A 25,066-nucleotide genomic window follows, 5' to 3' on the forward strand; every position below is an offset into this window, starting at 1 on the left:
TTTCTTCATATTCATTGTTTCATAGTGCAGTTTAAAATTAACATTAAAAGGCCCAAGGTAGAGCATGCTGAAGATACATTTAACATAATATATTGTATTCACATGCAGCATATTTGTTGTAGAAATGGGGCTGGTTGAAGCTTGCACAAGGTGTAAGGGTGGTGGTGAAACATACCCACCTTAAAAGTGGCGCCCTCATTTAGGGTTTGAATCTCATGGACTGCAGTGGTGAGAAATGGAGACACTGCACTGGTCTATGGAGAAAGCAAAGCAGGGGATTATGCTGGCCCATTTTTATTTTAATGCTGATGTCAGGTGGTGGAGGAGGAGGGAGTTTGTATATAAGGATTGAAACAGCCACATAACAGAGTTGGGAGGTGGGGGTGAGTACTATAAAGGCCTACTATTGCTGGCTGTTGTAGCAGGTGAAGATGCATACTTCAGTGACAATTTAGCAGGTACATGTGCATCTCTTAGCTGGAAGTAGAGTGGCCGAGTTTGGGGTGGTCCCAACGCTACTCTGGGTCCCCCGGGTACCATCAAGGTGTCACCACGTGTTGCTGCTCTCTGGAAGGGATGCTAAGGTGTGGTACACCCAATTGGGAAATAAGTCTAGAGAGTCAGGGTCTGCAATAAACCAGGGTTTGCTTCTTTGCTGGAGGGATTCGGGTGCAAAACAATACAGAAGAGGCATAGGGCTGGCTTCTCCAGTCTCCTACCTGGCAGAAGGAGAGTTTGATGCTGAGGAAAGGCCTGAACTAGCTGTCCATCTTTCTCTCTTGAGAAGGTTGATACCCTGGTCCAAGGCTGGTGATCCAGGGTCTGTGGCAGAGTATCTCTATCTCAGCATCTTATTCTGGTCACTCAGTAGTCTGGCAGAGTCTTCTCTTCCAAGCACTGTTCCTGGTCTACAGCACACTAGGGGCTCTGACTGCTTTCCTTATATACCATTTCTAGCTAGACTGGAACCTTATAGTGGGAGGCATGGAGTGGATAAACTGAGCACAAACAGTTACAATTTTACAGTTTCCATCTCTCATAGACTTACATTAGAGCTTCAATGATACTCAATGGCAATGACACAACAGTTTTTCCTGACAAAAACAGGTTTCCAGACATAACAACATAGCTAAAATCAGACATTTAATTGGCCAGTGAGGTGAGAAAGGATGGGCCTAGAAAGCAGGAGACAGTTAGGTTTAGTGCAACTGGACCAAACATGAGCTAGTGCCCAGGTCCATGCATCATTTCCTGGAGATACTCGATCCAAAATAGGCAAATGGGGTAAGGCAACTCTACAACCAGAGAGATACAGTGTGACAGCTGCGTAGAGTGGAGACCCTGAGTTTGACACCTTGTGGCTGGAAGGCTTAACATCATTCTAGTAACAGAGAGGTCCCCCTTGGGACTGTGTATAGTTAAAAGTACTGTACCTCTTCATGAGAACCTTCAAGAGTAATGTAGGTTTAGGAGACTGTGCCATGATTTGTGTATACTCAGTCTTTGAGAGATTGTAAAATGTGTTTTGACACAACAATACAAGTGATGTGCCCTTCTTTGGAGTGTCAGCATGCCATGTAAATAAATGTACACAAAATATTTTTTGCTGCTGCAAAAAAAAAACAAAAAACTGTATCTGCCCATTCTGCCTTATTACCCCTCCATTTCAAAAGTACTAGTAAAGCTAGTGTCACACTAGCAACAGAGATCAGGTAGGCTGTTTCGGCATGATATCTGTGCATTATGGCATTTATGGAAGTTTGTAAAGTTCCGTCCGGCCCTATTAATGGGGACCAGCAGAGATCCGGCCACATTCCAGCAAATACTGTATGCCGAGAATCGGCCAGAAGAGAACCACTGCTGGAACAGACCTGCTGGATGTTTGCAGTTAAAGTGAAACTAGCCTATAGGCATGCATGACCACCACCCATAGCATGCATTCCCCTTACAAGCTTGCCACCAAAGCAATCTAATTCAGGAGAATGGAACTGATTTTAGCGTCCGGATCTCTGCCACACCCCTATATAATTAATGGGAAGGCAAATCCGGTAATATCTGGCAATGCCAGATACAGAGGGCTCTGGCAGGCTACTTCTCTGCCGGAACAGAATGCCGGAACTCTGGTCGACAGTGTGAAACAAGCTTAATTAAAAGTATTTGTGTCACGAGGGTGTCAAGAACCACACCTGACTCCGTTATACCCGGGGTCAGGAAGTCGCAGCGGTTGGCTGCACGCTCTATGTAGTAAGATAGGGCTGTTTCCTTATGGTAGCTTTTTGGGTTTGCTTTGCAACCCTTTTTGGCTCACTCAGGGATCCGTAGCTCCTTCTCCTCAGCTGTTCCTTGTCCAGCACTCCCAACCTCCTTATATTCCCCTCTCACACTTCTCTGGTTGCCAGATATAGAGCTTCCTGCCTGAACTTCTATACTGACCCACTGGAGCTGTGTTGCTGCGTTCTCTGGTTGTTGGTCCAGAACGTTACCCTCCGGATCCCTGTTAGACCTTTGTGGTCTGCTGTGGTCGCCCACCTGGGTTTATGTGTTTGTCTGTATTGTCTGTCCTCTCCCTGGTGTTTTCCTCTTAGTGTCAGTGGTGCGGACTAGCGATCCCACCGGCCCGTTCACTATCTAGGGCTCATTTTAGGGAAAGCCAGGGTTTAGGCACGTGATCGCCGCACGGGTGAGGAACCCGTCTAGGGACGTCAGGGCAGTCAGGTGCCAGCCGCAAGGTGAGTCAGGGGTCACCACCTTTCCCTCTCCCTTGGGCAGGGCTTTCCCTTTTCCCTCCCTGTGCGTGACGCCGGTCATTACAATTTGCTGCACAATGGCATAATGTAAAAAATAAATAAATTAAATCTGTATAGAAATTTACTACAGAAGATGATCCTCTTTGGTATTTCCAGAAAAAAAGGTGGAAAGCAGATGTCAAATATAAGGGGAACCAATGAAGAATAGACTACCTAAGTGTATAAGAGGCAGGAAGGAACTGGCAATTTCTTTGTTGACTATTAAAGTGGCGGTTTAGAGAGATGCTAAATAGTTTTCCTCACACATGTTAGTGTGGGCGTTATGCTCATAGGGTAACCTGATGGATCGAGTGGGTGTTAGTAGTGGATAAAAATGTCTTTAAGTAATTTGGAGTTAAATAACCATTAGTGCGTCCTTCACATAGCTCATTTCAGGTGTTTTTGAAGTTTTGTCAGCACACCTATGAAGAAAAACACCAAAAAATAACCATTGCTTCAGTATATTAATTTTTTAAAACAAATGTCACTGACTGAAAAGCATCACTAAAGCACCACAAGCCAAAATACACTATGTAGACATGCTCATATTTTACTAAAGACTTTTAACTTGCATGGCTAGTTTTTAACCACCAAACCCTCAAGGAAAAAGTCAACAGTATTTAGATTTCATGATCTAATAGACAAGGATAGTAATAAGCTAAAAGCCAAATCTGTAATGAAACAGAAAATATTTTTGGTAGAGATCCAATCTCTTTAAAACTAAACCATCTTTGGCCTTGAGGACTACAAAAAAAAATGTTAAAAGGGTTTTCAAAATTTTTGAACTGATGAACTATCCTCCAGATAGGTCAGTAGTATTCAATTAGTGGGTTGTGACAGCTGTTTGAGAAAGCACCAGGGCTGGCAGTAGCGCCACAACCTTTTCACAACTTTCCCTAGGCCAAGTGACGACACATTCATTGGTATCCAGCGGATAGGTTATCAGTAGTGTTCAGCGAAATGAAGTGAAATGAATTGAATTCAATCCGAATTTTAGGAAATTTGATTTGCCACAAATCCAAATTTCCTCACGCTTCGTTGTAACAAATGTTTTTTTTTTTCTAAAATGGAGGTTCCATGTGTTACAAATTTAAAGTAAGAAGCCTGGGAATGTGATATGACCCATAAAGGTGTGCAGTATATTTCACAACCTGTGATGTCACAGCCCTATAAAAGCCTCATCCTTCCTTGTCTCTGCCATTTTACTGTGAGCTGAGCATAAGGACAGATGTGCCAGGCGCTAGATAAAAGTGGTCAACAAAGCTTTTAGTTGTAGAATATTGGTAGGGACAGTTTTTACACACTGTAGGAAGAGCATAGGGAGACTGAAGGGACACTGGCGGGACAGTGTAATCACCCTGTGCATCTTATACCTGTGTACAGCGGCTCACCCCACCTCTTCCAAGGACCCGGTGCTCACTCCGCGGATTCACCCAAATCCGTTAAGAAAAATGTAAATAAATGAAGTAATTGGAGGGCACACAAATATCTAACTACATTCAAGGCAGGATATCAATAATCCTAATTTATTTACATCAAACTAATGTATTGGCATACAACTCATAAAATCTACATACATATAATATAAAACATAAATGGTGTACATAAGTCCAGGTGGTAATATTCAGTCAGCCCTGTGACCATGTATCATCGCCAGGTCGGCCCAATCGTAAATGTCCACGCTAAATATAATCGCCTGGTGGCGCTTGAGTCACTTATGATTGTCCGCACTAGATCACCTGTTTAGGCGTCTGCATGCAATAGGAATCACTGGCATAATATTTTCAAATAAGCCCTTTACTTTACCCCTCTTCTGTTCCTGTGGGCTCAACCAGCAGCAGCTGCTTAAACTCACCTGGTGTCCCGAGCAATTAGCAGGTCTCAAACGTGGCTTCCCACGTGACCTAGCTGTATCTCACGTATTACACACTGCTCTGTGAAAGGCTGGTAATGCGCTGGGTCCTAGAGTCCGGACCGTATGTTGATCTTTATATCGAATGTCGTTTCACAGGGGGTCCGAGGGGTAGGATGCCCGATGCTGTTGGCACCTCAATATTCCATAGTGGAGTCCTGTGCTGTCATGAACCGTACGCGTTTCGGGGATCAAGCCCCTTCCTCAGCGGCAATGACAGCTACTAGAATCACTTATCCTTAAATATCCTCCTTGTAGCAAAGCATTCTGGAACTTTGGTTACATTAGGCACCTGATCTGAATCAACTCATTTCATAGGCGTGCGCAGCCTATTGCATTAGGGTGTGCACCCTAAAGCACAAACACAGACGCAGCGCACGCACCTGTGTATGTATGTATGTATATATATATATATATATATATATATATATATATATATATATATATATATTATATACACATACACACTCATATATATACACAAATACACTCTGTATACATACAGACCTGCACTATCAATATAATGAAGGGAGAAGAAATCATTTTTAAACTTACCGTATTTTTCACCCTATAAGACGCTCTATTCGCCCTATAAGGTTTTAGAGAGGGACAATAAGAAAAAAAAAAATCATTACACCTCAGGTCAGACCACCAATCAGACCCCCAATGTCAATAAGACCCCAATAAGACCTCAGATCAGACCCCAATGTGAATGACCCCCAATCAGACCTCAGATAAGAGCCCCAGTGCCTCATATCAGCCCCCAGAAAAACACTTTCCTGCTCCGGACGCTGCCGCTCCTCACCGCTCGCGCTCGGTAATCCTCTTGTACAGTATGCTGTGTGGGCACGCACAGTGTGAGGTCACAGCGCGGCCTCACACTGTGCGCAGCCTTCACAGTGGAGCGCATGAGGACCAGGAAGAGGTGAGTATAGCGCTTCCTGGCCCTCTGGTACTAATAACTTGATTAGTATTCGCCCCATAAGACGCAGGGGCATTTTCCCCCCACTTTTGGGGGAAAAAATGCATCTTATGGGGGCGAAAAAGTGCAGCACGGGGGTGACAGAACCAGTGTTTCCTCTAAGCCTTGGCAGCTGCTGAGCGGGATCGGCTCAGAGCTGGGCACAGCGCCATCAAAGGTGGGCGATAGGAAAACCTAAGATAATTGTCACATCAAAGAGCATAAAAACCACTGCGCCATCCCGTACAATACAGTATAACCCCTGCACCATCCCATACAATATACAATATAACCCCTGCACCATCCCGTACAATATACAGTATAGTCCTCTCTGTTATCACTGGACATTGCTCTCCATATATAAACCATACGGGGGAAAAAATCTCATTGATCCAGAGAACTTACATAGAAAAACTAATAACCAAGAGGCTAAACAAAACCCTGTTTCTGACCCTTATGTTAAAACATAACTTTCATTTGATTGCTCTAATACCTAAAGGAAATTTTTTTTTTTTTAAAAAGCTGCTGTTTCTCTAGATGACCTTATGTTGATAGTAGTGGTAATAGAGTCTCAAGGGTCTATAAGGCTGGGTTCACACTTGAGCGTTTTACAGCGCATTCAAACGCGCTGTAAAACGCTCAACACATGAAAACCAATGCTTCCCTATGGCCCTGGTTCACACTTGAGCGTTTTACAGCGCGTTCAAACGCGATGAAAAACGCCCTACGCTCAAAAAAGTTCTTGAGCTTCTTTGGGGCGTTTTGACGCGCGTTTGTGGCCATAGGACACTGCAGTCAATCACACAAACGCAGCGTCAAACGCGCGTTTACTATTGCAAAAAACGCGCGTAAAAACGCGCGACAAAAACGCGCGTTAAACGCGCATATAAAATGCGCTCAAGTGTGAACCCAGCCTAAAAGCAGCTACACTATTTTTGCAAACCTTTGAGACTCTATTAACACTACTATCAACATAAGGTCATCTAAAGAAACAGTAGGTTTAAAAAAAAAAATAAATCCTTTAGGTGTTAAAACATAACTTTCATTAGATTGCTCTAACATCTAAACGGGAAAAAAAAAAAAAAAAGAATTAAAAAAAAATGCTTTTTCTCTAGATGACCTTATGTTGATAGTAGTGTTAATAGACTCTCAAAGGTCTGTAAAAATAGTGTAGCTGCTTTTATAGACCCCTGAGACTCTATTACCACTACTATAAGGTCATCTAGAGAAACAGCAGCTTTTTAAAATGATTTTTTCCCATTAGGTGTTAAAGCAATCAAATGAAAGTTATGTTTTAACATAAGGGTCAGAAGCAGGTTTCTTTTAGCCTCTGTCTTGGCTATTAGTTTTTCAATTCATAAAGCTCCACATGGAGCTCCCACCCAGCAGTAGATAGAAGCCTGCAGGACACTTCACCTTGTCACTTCACCTGGGCACATGGTGATGGCTCCATTCCTAATGCTGTCCCTGGCACTTCATCAGCAGCAGGGGTGGCGCGCTTCCTGTCTTCATAATAACTGAAAAGGAAGCTACTGCTGCTGTGTTCAGCTCCCGAGAGGAGGGGGTGTGAGAGGATCAGCCAATAGCAGGGCAGCCAGCTGATACTGGCCAATCAGCAGCCTCCTCCCTTATAACAGAGCTCTGTAATGTACAGAGCTCTGTTATTGGAGATTTCAGGCATCAGCTGTATTGCTCTGCTGCCTGCAGTGCCGCACATTGTAAACCTCAAGTCGGCTTGATTAGGGTGTGCCCAGGCACACCTGGCACACCCCGTGCGCACGCCTATGACTCATTTACAATCAAACAAATTATTCAACATACTTTACAAAAAGGGGTCACATATCCTCACTTGGACTTCCTAATTGCTTTGTATGTCAAAAAATGCACAGTGTTTGCAAAACACGCACCTATGTTTTCTGTGCGTCCCTTGTCACGACTGCATCCCTAGTAGATTCTGTTTGATCACTCATTATTAACTGGACAATGTATCAGACAACACATGAAAAATAACACATGAAATACTTCAGTCACTCATTTAAAAACGTATTAAATTCTATTCAGGCCAATTAAAACACAAATTTATACAGTAATTTCGAAAAAACACATGATATTTACAAAAAACGCATGGTGTAAAAAAAAAACTAAAAAAAAACTGCACTTGTGTTTTTAATGCGTTTTTTGTCAAAAAACGCCCCTTGAGTATTTGCATAGAGGTGGGGAGAGCCGCTGTACACAGGTATATTTGTAACTTTTTGCTTCACCCTCAGTTGATCTCCCCTCCCCCTTCACAATGGATATCTGGGAACATTTAGACACAAAGTTTAAAAAGATACAATCTTTCTCCTTTGATATATTGGAGGAAAATCCGATTCAGGTGGGCAGAACTAGAGATGACACCTTCAGAGAGTTGGAAAAGGTATTGCAGAAACAACTGCGCAATGAATGGGAGATTATGGCATTAAATCAGTACCTGCGCAAGGGCATTATTCCCAAAGGACTTAGTCTCATAAAGAATCCAGCCCCTGATTTAGCAGATGAGAATTTCCAAAAGGAATGGGATCTTTTCTTGAGAAATCAATCAGAGGTTCTGATACAAATGGTCATTGCTGGGAGATCTCAAATGACAGAACAGTTCTCAGATCAGATTTCCACCCTGAGGAAAGATATATAACTTTTTCCAGATACAGAGGATGTACAGAAGTGGAAAAAGAGAATTTGCCATAATTTGGATAATCTAGAAGGAGAGATTATGAATAGAAAATCTAAAAAATGAAAATATACAGGGAAAAAGAATCAAGAAACTAATAAGACAAGAGATGTGAATCCCAGCGCTGGTAGTAGAGAAATTGGGGAGAATAGTAGAACACGGGACCATGTCAATATCCCAGGTTTGAGGCTTTAGCTTCCCCTCTTTTTTTAGATGGGACCCCCCCCCCCCCCGCACCACAGAATCAGGAAATTTCGCACCGTCCCCTCCACGTTTACAAACACGGAACCAAACACAAAGGTATCACAATACACGACAGCACGAGTACACTCTGAGACACCGTCAAATTACACACGAAAGATATTCACCACAGAGAATGGAGGACAATTATCAGGGTCCAATCACGTATCACAACAGGTCACCATTAAATCAAACGTCTCAGTATTACAATGGACACAAAAAAGACACGGAGACACTCACGGAAAAAGACACAACAATCGGACACACAGGACACATCGAATATAATTAATATTAGCAAAATTACACTCACTGAAGCACAAATTTCACTTTTGGGTAAGGGACTAAAGTTTGCACCTACCAAACCAATTGACAAATTCTCAACCTATATTGGGATAGGGAAATTTATCAGAAAATTATGCCTGTTAGCCCACAGAATACGGTGGATATTAGTCCGGAAAAATACCCCCATACTATTTTGAGAGAGAGATCTAAGAGATATCCCAGGCAGGAAGTGGGTGACAAGATGATGGCCTTCAGGGCTAATGTAGAAAGAGAATTGAGACAAATAAAGCCGAGGAATAGAAACAATCTTGGCAAGAAAGAGATTGAAGCGATCCAACAGCTGCAGAAGGCACATGATGTTACTGTGCGCCCTGCGGACAAAGGTGGAGCAGTGGTGATATTGGACACAGAGGCGTACAGGGCCGAGTGCCTTAGGCAGCTGAATGATGTCCTATACAAAAGACTGAGAAAGGATCCAACAGATGACTTTTTCCAGGTACTAACTAAATTAAGCCGTAAGGGAGTTGAGGGAGGCCTCCTATTACAACGGGAGGCTCGGTTTATCTTGGGTACAGAGAAGAGGATTCCGGCCTTTTACTGTATTCCCAAGATTCACAAGTATTTAATTTCCCCTCCCGGCAGGCCGATTGTATCAGGGATTGAATCCCTTTCGGCCAATTTATCAAAAGATATAGATGAGTGGCTTCAACCAGTGGTCAAAAAGGTCCCATCATATATTAAAGATACAACAGACATAATTAAAACTATAGAACTGTTAGAATGGGAGGAACACTGGATTATGGGCACCTTAGATGTCAGTTCATTGTATACCATCATTGAACACACTAAGGGCCTTGAAGCCTTGAATAGTCAACTCGAAAAGGACAGTGGGTTGGAAGAAGTACAGATTGGCTTTATATTGGAGGCAGTACAATTCATTCTGTCGCAAAATTATTTCATGTTTGAGGATGAATTCTTTTTACAGTTCACAGGTACCGCCATGGGCACCAGATTCGCCCCCATCTATTTTTGGTGCAATGGGAAGATGACGTCATCAGTCCCAGGCTGGGGATGAGTCTGGTGCTCTGGCGTCGTTACATTGACGACGTGTTTTTTATTTGGCAGGGAGAAAATGATTCTTTAAATACGTTTTTAATAGCCATCAATCAGAATGATAGGAACTTAAAGTTTACTCCAGATATAAGATACAGAGAGGCAACGTTTTTGGATATTAATCTTAAAGTAGAGGGGCCCCGGATTATTTGTAGCACCCACTTCAAAGCGGTCGCCAGGAACAGCTATATCAGGTTCTCAAGCTGCCACCTGCCAAGATGGCTGACCAACATACCTGTTAGTCAATTTAGGAGGTTGAGACATAACTGTACTCATGGAGACCAATTTGAAGTGGAGGCCCTAGCACTAAGGGACCAATTTCAAGAAAGGGAATATCCATCTATGGTGGTTATGGAGGCTATAAATAAAGTAAGGGGTATGGAAAGGGAATCTTTTTTTTTTAAAACCAAAGGAGGATAGGACACAAGAAGAAGTATCAAGACTTATTCTACCGTTCCACGTACAACAAAAACAAGTGGAGAGAATAGTCAGAAAATATTGGCACTTTCTACTTGAGGATAAACTCCTTGGGCCTTTCCTCACAGAATCCCCATGTATAACATACACTAAAGCCAACAATTTAGCATCAAAAATAGCCCCTACTACTAAACAATATAAGACTCCAACTGGCTCCTTGTGGATGACACCAAAAGGGTTTTTTAGGTGTGGGAGGTGTCTAAACTGTAAAAATACTTCATTTCCTAAAAAAAACAAGTCTGGCTGTTTATCAGCACTTGGATCCCCTCTCTCCACCTGACCGCACCTCGGATACTTCTGAACTCCAGCTTGAAAAGTATGTATCATGTTCCCAATTAGAGATTGATGCGTTTTATGAAGTTTATGAAATGCATGTATGTTTTTTTTTTTTTTTTATTAAAAAAAATTTAAAATAAAATTTTTGAAAAAATATTTCTACATTTTTATATATTTTTCATGTGGTACATCGACCTGAAGCAGTGACCAAGTATGCAAATACTCAAGGGGCATTTTTTGACATAAAACATGACAGGGGACCCACAGAAAACATAGGTGCGTGTTTTGCAAACACTGTGCATTTTTTGACATACAAAGCGATTAGGAAGTCCAAGCGAGGATATGTGACCCTTTTTGTAAAGTATGTTGAATAATTTGTTTGATTGTAAATGAGTTGATTCAGATCAGGTGCCTAATGTAACCAAAGTTCCAGAATGCTTTGCTACAAGGAGGATATTTAAGGATAAGTGATTCTAGTAGCTGTCATTGCCGCTGAGGAAGGGGCTTGATCCCCGAAACGCGTACGGTTCATGACAGCACAGGACTCCACTATGGAATATGGAGGTGCCAACAGCATCGGACATCCTACCCCTCAGACCCCCTGTGAAACGACATTCGATATAAAGATCAACATACGGTCCGGACTCTAGGACCCAGCGCATCACCAGCCTTTCACAGAGCAGTGTGTAATACGTGAGATACAGCTAGGTCACGTGGGAAGCCACGTTTGAGACCTGCTAACTGCTCGGGACGCCGGGTGAGTTTAAGCAGCTGCTGCTGGTTGAGCCCATAGGAACAGAAGAGGAGTAAAGTACTCTGCCCTATGGGGCTTATTTGAAAATATTATACCAGTGATTCCTATTGCATGCAGATGCCTAAACGGGTGATCTAGTGCGGACAATCATAAGTGACTCAAGCGCCACCAGGCGATTATATTTAGCGTGAACATTTACGATTGACGCCTACCTGGCGATGATACATGGTCACAGGGCTGACTGAATATTACCACCTGGACATATGTACACATTTATGTTTTATATTATATGTATGTAGATTTTATGAGTTTTATGCCAATACATTAGTTTTATGTGAATAAATTAGGATTATTGATATCCTGCCGTGAATGTAGTCAGATATTTGTGTGCCCTCCAATTACTTCATTTATTTGCACCCTGTGCATCTTGTTCATCTGCTGCTCCATCCATTCTTAATCTGTTATGCATCGACTTACTGTACATCAGACTTAGTCTTAACATGCAGTCTAATATATAGGCGTGTTTACCTAGTTCATCTGCTAAGCCATTAATACTTAATATGTTCTGTTATACATAGGTTTATTGTGTATCAGGCAAATTGTTAACAGGCGGTCTAATATATAGGCATGTGTATCTAGTTTATCTGCTAAACCATTTATACTTAATTTGTTCTGTTATACATAGACGTACTGTGCATCACAGGCAGTCTAATATATAGTTACATTTACCTAGTTCACCTGCTGGCCTTTTATAATGAATCTGTTCAGTTATACATAGACATAGTGTGCATCAGACACAGAATAAGTGAAGTGTGAACTAAGCCTAATAGTGAGGCACATTCATTCTATAGCTAACAGAAGGGATTCAGGGATTCATGCGTTTGCACAGCCACAATATGCATTAAAAGAACAATTTTTTTCTCCACTACTTTATTGAAACTGCCTCCATGTTCTTATTTTGTACCAATAAACAGTTAAGTTGTGTCTATATATGTATTTAAGAGAATACCTTTATGGTGATGTGTGGGGTATTTTTTTAATTTATGTTATATTTTATATTATAATTAGCTATAAACATATTTTACATTTTTTCATTACTAAAAAATTAACAATGTTTAAATGGGATAAGGTCTGTAATTTATTTTTAATTTTTAAATAAGGTCAGAATGGAATAAAAAAAAAAATGAAGTAATACCTCAATTTCCCTCTTCTCCAATTCTGGCAATTTTTCTCTGGTCTATACTACTGTACCTGGTCCCTCTTTACATACAGTAAATGACCACTAAGCCAATCACTTGCTGAGGTGGGTCACCACAGGGCCAGCTGGCATTCTGGTACAGTGACATACAAAAGTTTGGGTACCCCTGGTCAAAATTACTGTTAACGTGAACAGTTAAGCAAGATGAAGATGAAGTGATCTTCAAAAGGCATACATTTAAAGATAACACATTCTTTGTGCATTTCAAACTAAAACAATTTTTTCATATTTTTCATTTTCACAATAACAATTCAAAAAAAGAAAAGGTCCAGAAGCTAAATTTTCGGCATCCTGCATGGTTAGTACCTAGTAGCACCCCTTTTGGAAAGTATCCCAGCTTGAAAAATGCTTTTTGTACCCAGCCAAGAGTCTTTCAATTCTTATTTGAGAGATTTTCATCCATTCTTCCTTGCAAAAGTCTTCCAGTTCTGTGAGATTCCTGGGCCATCTTGCATGCACTGCTCTTTTGAGGTGTATCTACAGATTTTCAATGATGTTCAGATGAGGGAAATATGAGGGCCATGCTAAAACCATCAGCTTGTGCCTTTTGAGCTAGTCTGGCCAGCTAGTCTATTGTAAATTTTGAGATGTGTTTAGAATCATTATCCATTTGTTGAAGCAATCCTCTTTTCAACTTCAACTTTTCTACAGTTTCTGTTATGTTTGCTTCCAGAATTTAATCGAATCCATTCTTCCTTCAACCCATGAAATATTCCCTGTGTCATTGGCTGCAACACAACCTCAAAGAATGATTAATCCCCCCCCCCCCAAAGCTTGGTTGGTGGGGTGTTCTTTTCATGAAATACTGTGCCCTTTTATCTCCAAACATACATTTGCTCAAAGTGGCCAAAGAGTTCTATTTTACCCTCATCGTTCAACAGGACTTGTTTCCAAAACGCATCAGGTTTGTTTAGATGTTCTTTTGCATAATTTTGATGTTAAATTTTTTCGTGAGGAGGCAGTAGAGGTTTTCTTTTGATGAATCTTTCAGTAAGGCCTCATGCACATGACCGTTGTGCGCATCCGTGGCCGTTGTGCCGTTTTCCATTTTTTTTCGCGGACCCATTGACTTTCAATGGGTCCGTGGAAAAATCGGAAAATACACCGTTTTGCAGCCGAGACCGTGATCCGTGTATCCTGTCCGTAAAAAAAAATAAGACCTGTCCTATTTTTTGGACGGACAACGGTTCACGGACCCATTCAAGTCAATGGGTCCGTGAAAGAACACGGATGCACACAAGATTGGCATCCGTGTCCGTGATCCGTGGCCGTAGGTTACTTTCATACAGACGGATCCAAAGATCCGTCTGCATAAAATCTTTTTCAGAGCTGAGTTTTCACTTTGTGAAAACTCATATCCGACAGTATTTGCTAACACAGAGGCGTTCCCATGGTGATGGGGACGCTTCTAGTTAGAATACACTACAAACTGTGTACAAGACTGCCCCCTGCTGCCTGGCAGCACCCGATCTCTTACAGGGGGCCGTGATCAGCACAATTAACCCCTTCAGGTGCGGCACCTGAAGGGGTTAATTGTACTATCATATCCCCCTGTAAGAGATTAGGGCTGCCAGGCAGCAGGGGGCAGACCCCTCCCCAGTTTGAATAAGGTGCGGCCCCCCACCTCCCTCCCTCTATTGTAAAAATTTGTTGGTGGCACAGTGTGCGCCCCCCCCCTCCCTTCCTGTATTGTAATTATTTGTTGGTGGCACAGTGTGCGCCCCCATCGCCCCCGCCTTCCTCCCTGTATTGTAATAATTCGTTGGTGGCACAGTGTGCGCCCCCCATCGCCCCCCCTTCCTCCCTGTATTGTAATAATTATTCGTTGGTGGCACAGTGTGCGCCCCCATCGGCCCCCCCTTCCTCCCTGTATTGTAATAATTATTCGTTGGTGGCACAGTGTGCGCCCCCCATCGCCCCCCCTTCCTCCCTTTATTGTAATAATTATTCGTTGGTGGCACAGTGTGCACCCCCCATCGGCCCCCCCCCTCCCTCTATAGCATTAAGAACATTGGTGGCCAGTGTGCGGCCTCCCATCTCCCCCCCCCAGATCATTGGTGGCAGCGGAGTTCCGATCGGAGTCCCAGTTTAATCGCTGGGGCTCCGATCGGTAACGATGGAAACCAGGACGCTACTGCAGCCCTGGTTGCCATGGTTACTTAGCAATAGTACAATAGTAAAAGATTCATACTTACCTGGGAGCTGCGATGTCTGTGTCCGGCCGGGAGCTCCTCCTACTGGTAAGTGACAGGTCTGTGTGGCACATTGCTGTCACTTACCAGTAGGAGGAGCTCCCGGCCGGACACAGACATCGCAGCTCCCAGGTAAGTATGAATCTTTTAATATTGTACTATTGCTAAGTAACCATGGCAACCAGAGCTGCAGTAGCGTCCTGGTTGCCATGGTTACCGATCGGAGCCCCAGCGATTAAACTGGGACTCCGATCGGAACTTCGCTGCCACCAATGATGGGGGGGGGAGATTGGAGGCCGCACACTGGCCACCAATGTTGTTAATGCTATAGAGGGAGGGGGGCCGACGGGGGCGCACACTGTGCCACCAACGAATAATTATTACAATACAGGGAGGAAGGGGGGGGCGATGGGGGCGCACACTGTGCCACCAACGAATTATTACAATAGAGGGAGGAAGGGGGGGCCGGGGGGGGGCGCACACTGTGCCACCAACGAATTATTACAATAGAGGGAGGGGGGGGGGCCGCACTGGCCACCAATGATATTCAAACTGGGGAGGGGGGGTCTGCCCCCTGCTGCCTGGCAGCCCTGATCTCTTACAGGGGGATATGATAGTACAATTAACCCCTTCAGGTGCGGCACCTGAGGGGTTAATTGTGCTGATCACAGCCCCCTCCTGTAAGAGATCGGGTGCTGCCAGGCAGCAGGGGGCAGTCATGTACACAGTTTGTAGTATATTCTAACTAGAAGCGTCCCCATCACCATTGGAACGCCTCTGTGTTAGAATATACTGTCGGAAATGAGTTTTCACGATCTAACTCATATCCGACAGTATATTCTAATATAGAGGCGTTCCCATTGTGATGGGGACGCTTCAAGTTAAAAAATACCATCGGATTGGAGAAAACTCCGATCAGATGGTATAAAAGGGACTCCAGACTTTACATTGAAAGTCAATGGGGACGGATCCGTTTGAAATGGCACCATATTGTGTCAACGTCAAACGGATCTGTCCCCATTGACTTGCATTGTAATTCAGGACGGATCCGTTTGGCTCCGCACAGCCAGGCGGACACCAAAACGACTTTTTTTTCATGTCCGTGGATCCTCCAAAAATCAAGGAAGACACACGGACGAAAAAACGGTCACGGATCACGGACCTACGGACCCCGTTTGTGCGGACCGTGAAAATATACTGTCGTGTGCATGAGGCCTAAGGCCATATTTGTGTGTGTGTCGCTGAACAGTGGAACAATGTGGCACAACTCCAGAGTCTGCTAAATCTTCTTGAAGGTGTTTTACAGCCAAGCGAGGGCTCTGATTTGCCTTTATAGACATGGCCTTGCGGTTCGCACGGCTGTCGTTTCGCGGCGAACTTTGCTCGTTCGCAATTCGCTGAATAGGCGAACATATGGCGATGTCCGTTCCATATTATTTTGCATTGTGCAGAACTTTGACCCATGATACATCCATCAGGTGGGACAGGACAGCCAATTAAGATGTTTCAGCACATGGACACACCCCCGACCCTATAAATAATCCTGACCTGGCCAACATTTTACATTCAGTCTTTTGCCAGTGTAGGAAGAGGTTGCTGTGTGGAGACTGTTAGGGACACCAAACGCTAGCTAATAGGGCCACAAAAGTCCTTTTAAGGACTGGTATAAGTGTGCTATCGATAGGTGTGATATACAGAGGGGTGTGATATACTTTTCTAACATAGAAAGTATATTATAGTGCCTTTGCATTCTGCAGCAGTTGTGTGTGGTTCTGCTGCAACACTGCAGCTATACAGAGGGACAAACGCTATTGGAATAACTAATTGCAACTGATGTGATATATCAGTTGCCCCCCAAAAAACTGATTGAAGCAGGGGTGTGATATACCTATAATATACTTTCTATATAGTGCATTTGTATTGTGCAGCAATTTTGTGCGGTTCTGCTCAGATACCGCAGCTATACAGAGGGACAAATGCTATCGGAACAACTAATTGCACCTGGTGTGATATACCAACTAAAAAGAATGGCGTGGTATTAAACAGGCAGGAAGTGCTCAAACCCACATGCAGTTGTGCATATATATATATATATATATATATATATATATATATATATACACACAGGGGAGCAAATCCTGCACTTGTGGCCCATTGCTAATGACGAACCCCAGCAAAAATGCATACAGTGGAGGATGCCCGCAGCAAACCACAAGTACCACAATAGACATCCTACACAAGATGGCAATTATGTGGATGTGATATTCAATATAACAATATAACAAATAATAGCAAAGACAGGTGCACTCTGCAGTCTTACTAAACTCTCAGACTGATTTTAAAATTGAGAGATTAGCCAACATGTCCTATGATGTAGGACATGTCTGAGCCCGAGCACCGCGCCAAGGTTTCTCAAGTAGCTCGGGACCTAACACTCACCTGCCTGTGCCATGTGGGCAATATCAGGGGCCAGTGGGCAAGTTGCAGGAGCATGAGGCCGACTCACAAACAACTCACTAGTTACCTCCAGAATGTAGCCATGCTAGCAATGGGAGGAGTCTGCGAGTCCCACTCAAGACTGGCTGGTATGGCCCAGGCCTCACAGGTGCACCTAAATGTAGCCTGTAGATGGAAAGCAGGCACATTTCAATTGGAGTTTATACACCTCCAGACATCTCTCTCTCTCTCTATATATATATATATATATATATATATATATATATATATATATATGTCACGGCTGAGGATGGGGGAAACCCTCAGCCGTGCGATGCCCGGTGATGTTGTGGGTGATCGGCCAGGAGAACAGGATAGGGAGCAGGTCACCTCCTCAAGCATCCCTAACCTGACCCTAACTTCTAACCTGCATGGGCCGACCTTAAAAGGTAGGAGGACCCATGCGCAGGAACCTCGGAGCCCTGACTTACCCTCCGCAGATCCCTGAGCTAGGAGCTGGGTAAGACGACCTACTCCTCCTAGGCACGGAGGAGCAGGAGTCTCAATGGCCAAGCTGTTGGGAAAAAGGGAACTCATACAGCCTTACGGGTATGGCAGGCGAACACGTAGTTCCACCAACCTGCCACAGCCTTGCTGACTGGATCCCTGTGCAAACAGGCATCCAGAACCGTAAGTTGCACCAAACACATAGGAAGGTCCCAACAGAACATAACATACAACATCAACACACAGCAAGACATAAACATAACGACAATATCTTTATGACCACAGGGGTGGCTCTCACTGGCAGGTAATATGCACAGGAGGCTGCTCCAGCCAAGCATGACTGAAGCAACCTACTGAGCCATGCCAAACACCAAGGCTATATAGGCCAAGAAGCCACACCCCACAGTCAGACACACCCAGTGACATCACACACACACTGGGAAGGAAGTTAACCCTTCCAGCACCACAGAAGGGAAACACACATAAAGGGGAAGTGACCAAACTAAGATCACAATGCAGGCAACGACATGGGTGGCAGCCGTCCTTGGAGACAGCCCGAAGGCCGGGACACTGCCACCACATGTACAACATACCAAACGTTGCCACGGGCAGCCACAGTGAAGGGACAGTGTCAAAGTGCACACCAGACAACACAAAGTGCACACTAGACATACAAACGTGCATACACACACGCACACAACTCCAAGGGAACCGCACACATCACTGTTGTCCACGGCAACCGCACTTGAGGCAAACAACATCATGCCTCAAGCTGCGGTTGAAACAACTACCCAAACCGCGGGCAACTGTATGCGGCTCCCAAGGAGTCACGGCCATAACCGTGGCAATATACAAACTAAAAAGAATAGCGTGGTATTAAACAGGCAGGAAGTGCTCAAACCCACATGCAGTTGTGCATATATATACACGGGAGCAAATCCTGCACTTGTGGCCCGTTGCTAATGACGATCCCCAGCAAAAATGCATACAGTGGAGGATGCCCGCAGTGAACCACAAGTTGGTGTGATATACCAGTTGCCCCCCGAAAAAACTGATTGAGGCAGGGGTGTGATATACCTATAATATACTTTCTATATAGTGCATTTGTATTTTGCAGCAGTTGTGTGTGGTTCTGCTGAGATACCGCAGCTATAAAGAGGGACAAACACTATTGGAACAACTAATTACAACTGGTGTGATATACCAGTTGCCCCCCAAAAAAACTGATTCAGGGAGGGGTGAGCTATACCTATAATATAATTTCTATATAGTGCATTTGTATTGTGCAGCAGTTGTGTGCGGTTCTGCTGCAATACCACAGCTATACAGAGGGACAAACGCTATTGGAACAACTAATTGCATCTAGTGTGATATACCAGTTGCCCCCAAAAAAATCTGATGGAGGCAGGGGTGTGATATACCTATAATATAATTTCTATATAGTGCATTTGTATTGTGCAGAAGTTGTGTGTGGTTCTGCTTAGATTCCGAAGATATACAGAGGGACAAACGCTATTGGAACAACTAATTGCAACTGGTGTGATATAAAATTTATAGCCAATGACCTTCTAATATACCTCCAGCCACATAATCACTTGATGTTTTCTGTCCGGTGAATGCCTAATGTTTGGGGCCTGTACTCCACTGGCCTGCAGTAAAATTGTTATCCATTGACCGTCTAATATACCTCCATCCACATAATCACTTGATATTTTATGTACAGTGAATGCATAATTTTTGGGGCCTGTAATCTAACTGGCCTACAGTAAAATTGTTATACTGTGACCGCCGAAGGTACCTCCACCACACCCGCCTCTTATCCGGGCCAAAAATATGACGCCCGTGTGTAAGAGGCCTTAGGCAGCTGCTTAGAAGAACCCATGGCTGCTGTTTTTTAAGAAAAGGTTAGAGGCACCTGGGTATTTTTTAAGCTTTGAACTTTGCATCACCAGGCCTTTCCTAATGATGATTGTGAACAAACCTTAACCCTAACAGGCTAATTAAGGTCTGAGAGCTTAGTTAAAGTAATCTAAAAGCTCAAACTCCATGGGTTCCCATACTTTTGCAAGGTACTTCTTCCCTTTTTTTTCACTCTAAAACTTTACAAAAGCAAAATAATGCACTAATGTTGCTTACAATGTTGAAAAGTGTATATCTTTAACATTATGCCTTTCGGGGATCATTTAATTTGCAACTTGCTTTACTATTCCAGTAAAAGTAATATTGGACAGTGGTACCCAAACTTTTGCCGGCCACAGTATATGGAGAGGGACCAGGGAGAAGAAACCACTAGGGACCCAAAAAGTATTGGAATAGAAGCAGCTGGATATAGCTGAGCTTAATCTCACTTCTTTTAATTCTTTTTATGCTCTATTGACTCCCTGGAAAAAATATTATCGACTAGACAACCTCTTTAAGAAAAGACACAATCACTACCTTACTTAACATTACAAAAACTACTTGTAACTTTGCTTCAATTATGAGTACATGTAGATAAACCAAAGCTGTTATGGATTCTACTGTCCAATGACTATTCTGAAACAGCATAACTGCTATTTTAGACTGTATTCATATTTTATGTTGTTTGGATTAATTCAGAATATAACTTGAAACTCTGAGTCTCATTGTAATTTGTAGCAGGGCCTCCCAACTATCAGAAATCAATAATATGGGTCAGTAGGCTTTTTGGGCCACTCAGGGCCCTTCATTATCTATAGTTAGACAGCAGATAACAGGCATCTTTTCAATAAACTCTAAAAAAAACCTGTGAATCTAAAAGCCTTTGTTGGGTAAATTGTTGTCCTAGAAAAACAACACAGTTCATTGTCCTTTTTCAGGAAGTAAGGATGGCACTAATGACCTTAGAAACCTCCAAGACATATGTGTGGCCAGATGTCTTTTTTTCCTTAGTCTTTCTCATATAAGATGCTTTGTATGATAGAAAATAAAAGTTGCTATGAGGTAACTTACAAGCTTGAACAATCCATTATGATACAGCAAAACTACATTATGGGTCAGTTTTTGTAGCCAGTGCATCAGGGCCGGCGTCAGCACCCAGAACACCAGGGCAAGTGCCGGGGCCCACTGCTCACTCTGTGCCTGCTCACTACTGCAGCTGTGTCCTGGTATTCATTAAACTGCCTGTTCTGAATTCTAGGGCAGCTTACCCCAGCAATGCAGACAATTTTCACCATGTGCACTGCTGGGGTGGGCGTCCCCAGGACTCAGAACAGGGTACATAGAGTTTCCTACCGGGCTAAATGACCTTCCTGATGTCATCCGCCCATGTGACCAGAGGGGGAGGAGCCAGAGGAGCAGAGAGCTGTGTTCCTGTATGGACAGGAGCCTGGCTGGAATGTGGTTAGGCCTAGCTGTGTGTCTGTTCCTGTGTGTGTGTGTGTGTGTGTGTGTGTGTGTGTGTGTGTGTGTGTTTGTGTGTGTGTGTCTGTCCCTGTGTACTTTCACTAGCATTGTTAGAATCCGGCGGGCAGTTCCGTTGCCAGAACTGCCTGCTGGATCTGAAAATCCGTATGCAAATAGATATCTTTTTTTTCCGGATAGACTTATTCATTGTAATATCGGATCTGTCTTTCCGGTATCATCTGGATACAGCATACAGCAATTTCCAGAACACTTGGTACCGGATCCAGCATTAAAACATTTTAATGGAAATGAATGCTAGATCCGGCAAGTGCAATAGTGTTCCGGACTTTTGTTCGGAAATAAATGCCTTAGCAAGCTGCAGCATTTTGTCCGGTCAAATACCGTACAAGGGACAGAACGGAAGACATCCTGATGTATACTGAGCGGCTTGCTTTCCATTTAGAATGCATTGGGACAAAACGGAAGTGTTTTTTTGGTATTGAGACCCTTTACTGGATTTCAATACTGGAAAAGAATAAACTCTAGTGTGAAAGTACCCTAAGGCATTGCTTAGACTCCATACCACAGTCTAGCCAGTGCCTAATGGGTTACAGTTTAGACCACCTTCTGGTACATGTTGATAATTCCCTTTTAAACCCCAGTCCTTGTCCCCTCAGTACTGGAAATAGTGGGAGTCATATTAGACGGTAACAAAAGGTTGGAGCATAACTAAAGGTATAATTCCCTTTTAATGTCTCCTAAAGATGGCCACACATTAGATAGAAGTTGGTTAACAATCTCACCATTGCACAGGTGTCTGTCCATATGTATCTGCCTGTCCCTGTGTGTGTGGGTTTGTCTGTGTGTGTGTGTGTCTGTCCATGTGTGTGTGTGTGTCTGTCCCTGTGTGTGTGTGTCTGTCCCTGTGTGTTTGTGTCTGTCCCTGTGTGTTTGTGTCTGTCCCTGTGTGTGTGTGTCTGCCCCTGTGTGTGTGTGTCTGCCCCTGTGTGTGTGTGTGTCTGCCCCTGTGTGTGTGTGTGTCTGTCCCTGTGTGTGTGTGTGTGTCTGTCCCTGTGTGTGTGTGTCTGTCCCTGTGTGTGTGTGTCTGTCCCTGTGTGTGTGTGTGTGTCTGTCCCTGTGTGTGTGTGTCTGTCCCTGTGTGTGTGTGTCTGTCCCTGTGTGTGTGTGTCTGTCCCTGTGTGTGTGTGTCTGTCCCTGTGTGTGTGTGTGTGTGTCTGTCCCTGTGTGTGTGTGTCTGTCCCTGTGTGTGTGTCTGTCCCTGTGTGTGTGTCTGTCCCTGTGTGTGTGTGTCTGTCCCTGTGTATGTCCATCCCTGTGTGTTTGTGTCTGTCCCTGTGTGTGTGTCTGTCCCTATGTGTCCGTCCCTGTGAGTTTGTGTCTGTCCCTGTGTGTCTGTCCATGTGTGTATATCTGTCCCTGTGTGTATTTGACCGGCCCAGTGTGTGTGTCCTTGTGTGTATGTATCTGTCCCTGTGTGTGTCTCTCCATGTGTGCGTCTCTCCCTGTGTATGTGTGTCACCATCACCATGCTCACAGTGTTCCTATGTCTTGACGCAGCTGCATAAATTAAGGAAGTTCTGTGCAGGGCAAGAAGAAGAAGATGGAAGAGGAGGCATCACCGCCAGCATGAAGCTCATGGGAGAGACACAGGGAAGCACACTAAGGACGTAGGTAACACAACCACATGATCTACACTAGTGTTATCAGTTTTACATAGGACTGCAGGTAACACTACCATATTATCAGCAATAGTGTTATCTGTGGTTTTACATAGGACTGCAGGTAATGCAAACACATTATTAACACTAGTGTCATCTGTGTTTTTCCGTAGGATTGCAGATAATACTACCACATTAACGGCACTAGTGTTATCTGTGGTTTTACGTAGGACTGCAGGTAGCACTACCACATTATCAGCACTAGTGTTATCAGTGTTTTTACATAGGACTGCAGGTAACACTAACACATTATTATCACTAGTGTCATCTGTGGTTTTACATAGGACTGCAGTTACCCACATGAACCTGGAGACGGCCCTGTATGTATTACACAATGATATGCATGGTACAGTAAATAAACAGTTGAGACCTTGAAACCATGCCTATAGAAATAAGTTCAGCAACATAGGTTGTGGAGTTTTTTTTATTTATCATTTTAGTGAATATGTACCTTATTACTAAGCTGTGGGGACTATGAACTTAAAAGGGTTGTGTGAGATATGAGCAGGAAATGTTCTAACATAATAAAATAAGCTATACTCACTATCCCATCCACCACTACAGGTCTGTCCCCTGCCATTCATGGTCCATGCTGTCCAAAAGTGTTCCAAATCTTCAGGAGACTGGTGCAGCCAATCACAGACTTTTGTAGTCATATGACCACTGAGGCTATTCAGTCACATGTGCATGAATGGGACATGTTTGCCAGTGACTGACTATAGTGGTCACATAAAGAGGTAAAAGTTATTGTTACTACTGAACAACAGAGGCAGGAAACAACACAGACTGGACAGGCAGAGCATTTAAAATAGGAGTATAGCTTATTTTATTATTTTAGAGCACTTAGACTAGTTTTAAAATAGCATGGATAACCTGTTTAATTCAGTTTGAATCACTTATTTCTGATTATTTTTCACCAGGTCTTATACAATAGACACTACTACAGTAAAACTGGGCTCTAACAAAGTTTCAATACAAAAATAGGTCTTTTTTTTAAACACTTTATTAGTCATCCAACAATAAAAATTATGTAAACATCTCATTATCAACATTTATCATCATATTTTCCTTTAACCCCCCAAAGCCCCCGCCCCCCCCCCCCCCCCTGCGATGCATCTTCCTTCACCACCACTCCTCCGATCAAGACCGAGGTGTAGTGGTGACGAGTGAGAAGCTGAGAAGTTCTATAAATTCCAGTCTCCCCAAATTCCAATCCATTTTTTCTCTGTATTCCACTGCCTATACAGGCTATATTCATGCCTCTTAGTAGTATTCACCAGGTTTAACCATCTATTCATACTGGGACTGTTTCGTGAGAACCAAGATCGTGCTATCAAAAGTCGTGCCAAAGACATGATCTTAAATAAATTATTTTTTTTATGTTGTTGACAACTCACCCAGTACCCAACATTCAACGGAAAAAGGCAGCTGCACCTTCAGTTTTCCCTCAATGTGCTTATGGATAGTCTATGTAAGGGATCGTCTCTTTTCAGGGGGCCACACTCACAGATATCTCACCAGACAACGGATTTTTATGTCCAGTTATGCATCACTGGGTGTGGTGAGGTTTCCTGCACTGCCAACACTTAAAACACAAATGCGGCTTTCCTCAGCCAACATCAATACTGCAGCCTCAAAGCTGTGGCAACTCCAGTACCTTTTGGGGGAGTGTGGCCCAGTAGTCCTCCAGACGCTGGGCGTGCAACCCTCGTTCTCTAGGTGTAGCTAGGTCCTCCAAACCTCAGGCTAGTCTAAGCCTTGTGGCCCCTCAGTCCTCCTGAGACCACACACAGAGCCTCTGCTTCACAAAACAGCCTTGCTCTCCCTCCTCAGACTGACCTACTCTGAGGTGCTTTATGCCAGCCTGATTACAGCAGGCCTCACCTGCGATCACCTCAGGTAGAAAGGAAAACCCGTCCTGGAAGGGTGTGGACTGGGAACTCCCTCTACCAAGCCTAGCCACCAGTCCAAGTAAAATCCAGCCCAGAAAATGTATACAGAAATGTCTCAGCAAACTATGCTTTGCTGAGACTACTGCCACTCTCTGGATTTTATCTGTCTCA

The 25,066-nt window shown here is 43.6% G+C and overlaps 1 long non-coding RNA gene across 1 annotated transcript in view; it reads right to left on the minus strand.

Annotated features, from left to right (window-relative positions):
* LOC122939696 overlaps positions 1 to 7,313 on the minus strand; it is a 175,228-nt gene extending 167,915 nt beyond the window's left edge. Inside the window, exons 1-2 of the long non-coding RNA XR_006390140.1 lie at positions 7,076 to 7,313; positions 5,254 to 5,287 (exon numbers count right to left, since the gene is read on the minus strand). This is a non-coding gene — a long non-coding RNA (uncharacterized LOC122939696). The remainder of the gene's footprint in view (positions 1 to 5,253; positions 5,288 to 7,075) is intronic.
* Between the last annotated feature and the right edge of the window lie 17,753 nt (positions 7,314 to 25,066).

Source organism: Bufo gargarizans, chromosome 5 (assembly GCF_014858855.1).
Source record: "Bufo gargarizans isolate SCDJY-AF-19 chromosome 5, ASM1485885v1, whole genome shotgun sequence".
Taxonomy (NCBI): Eukaryota; Metazoa; Chordata; class Amphibia; order Anura; family Bufonidae; genus Bufo; species Bufo gargarizans.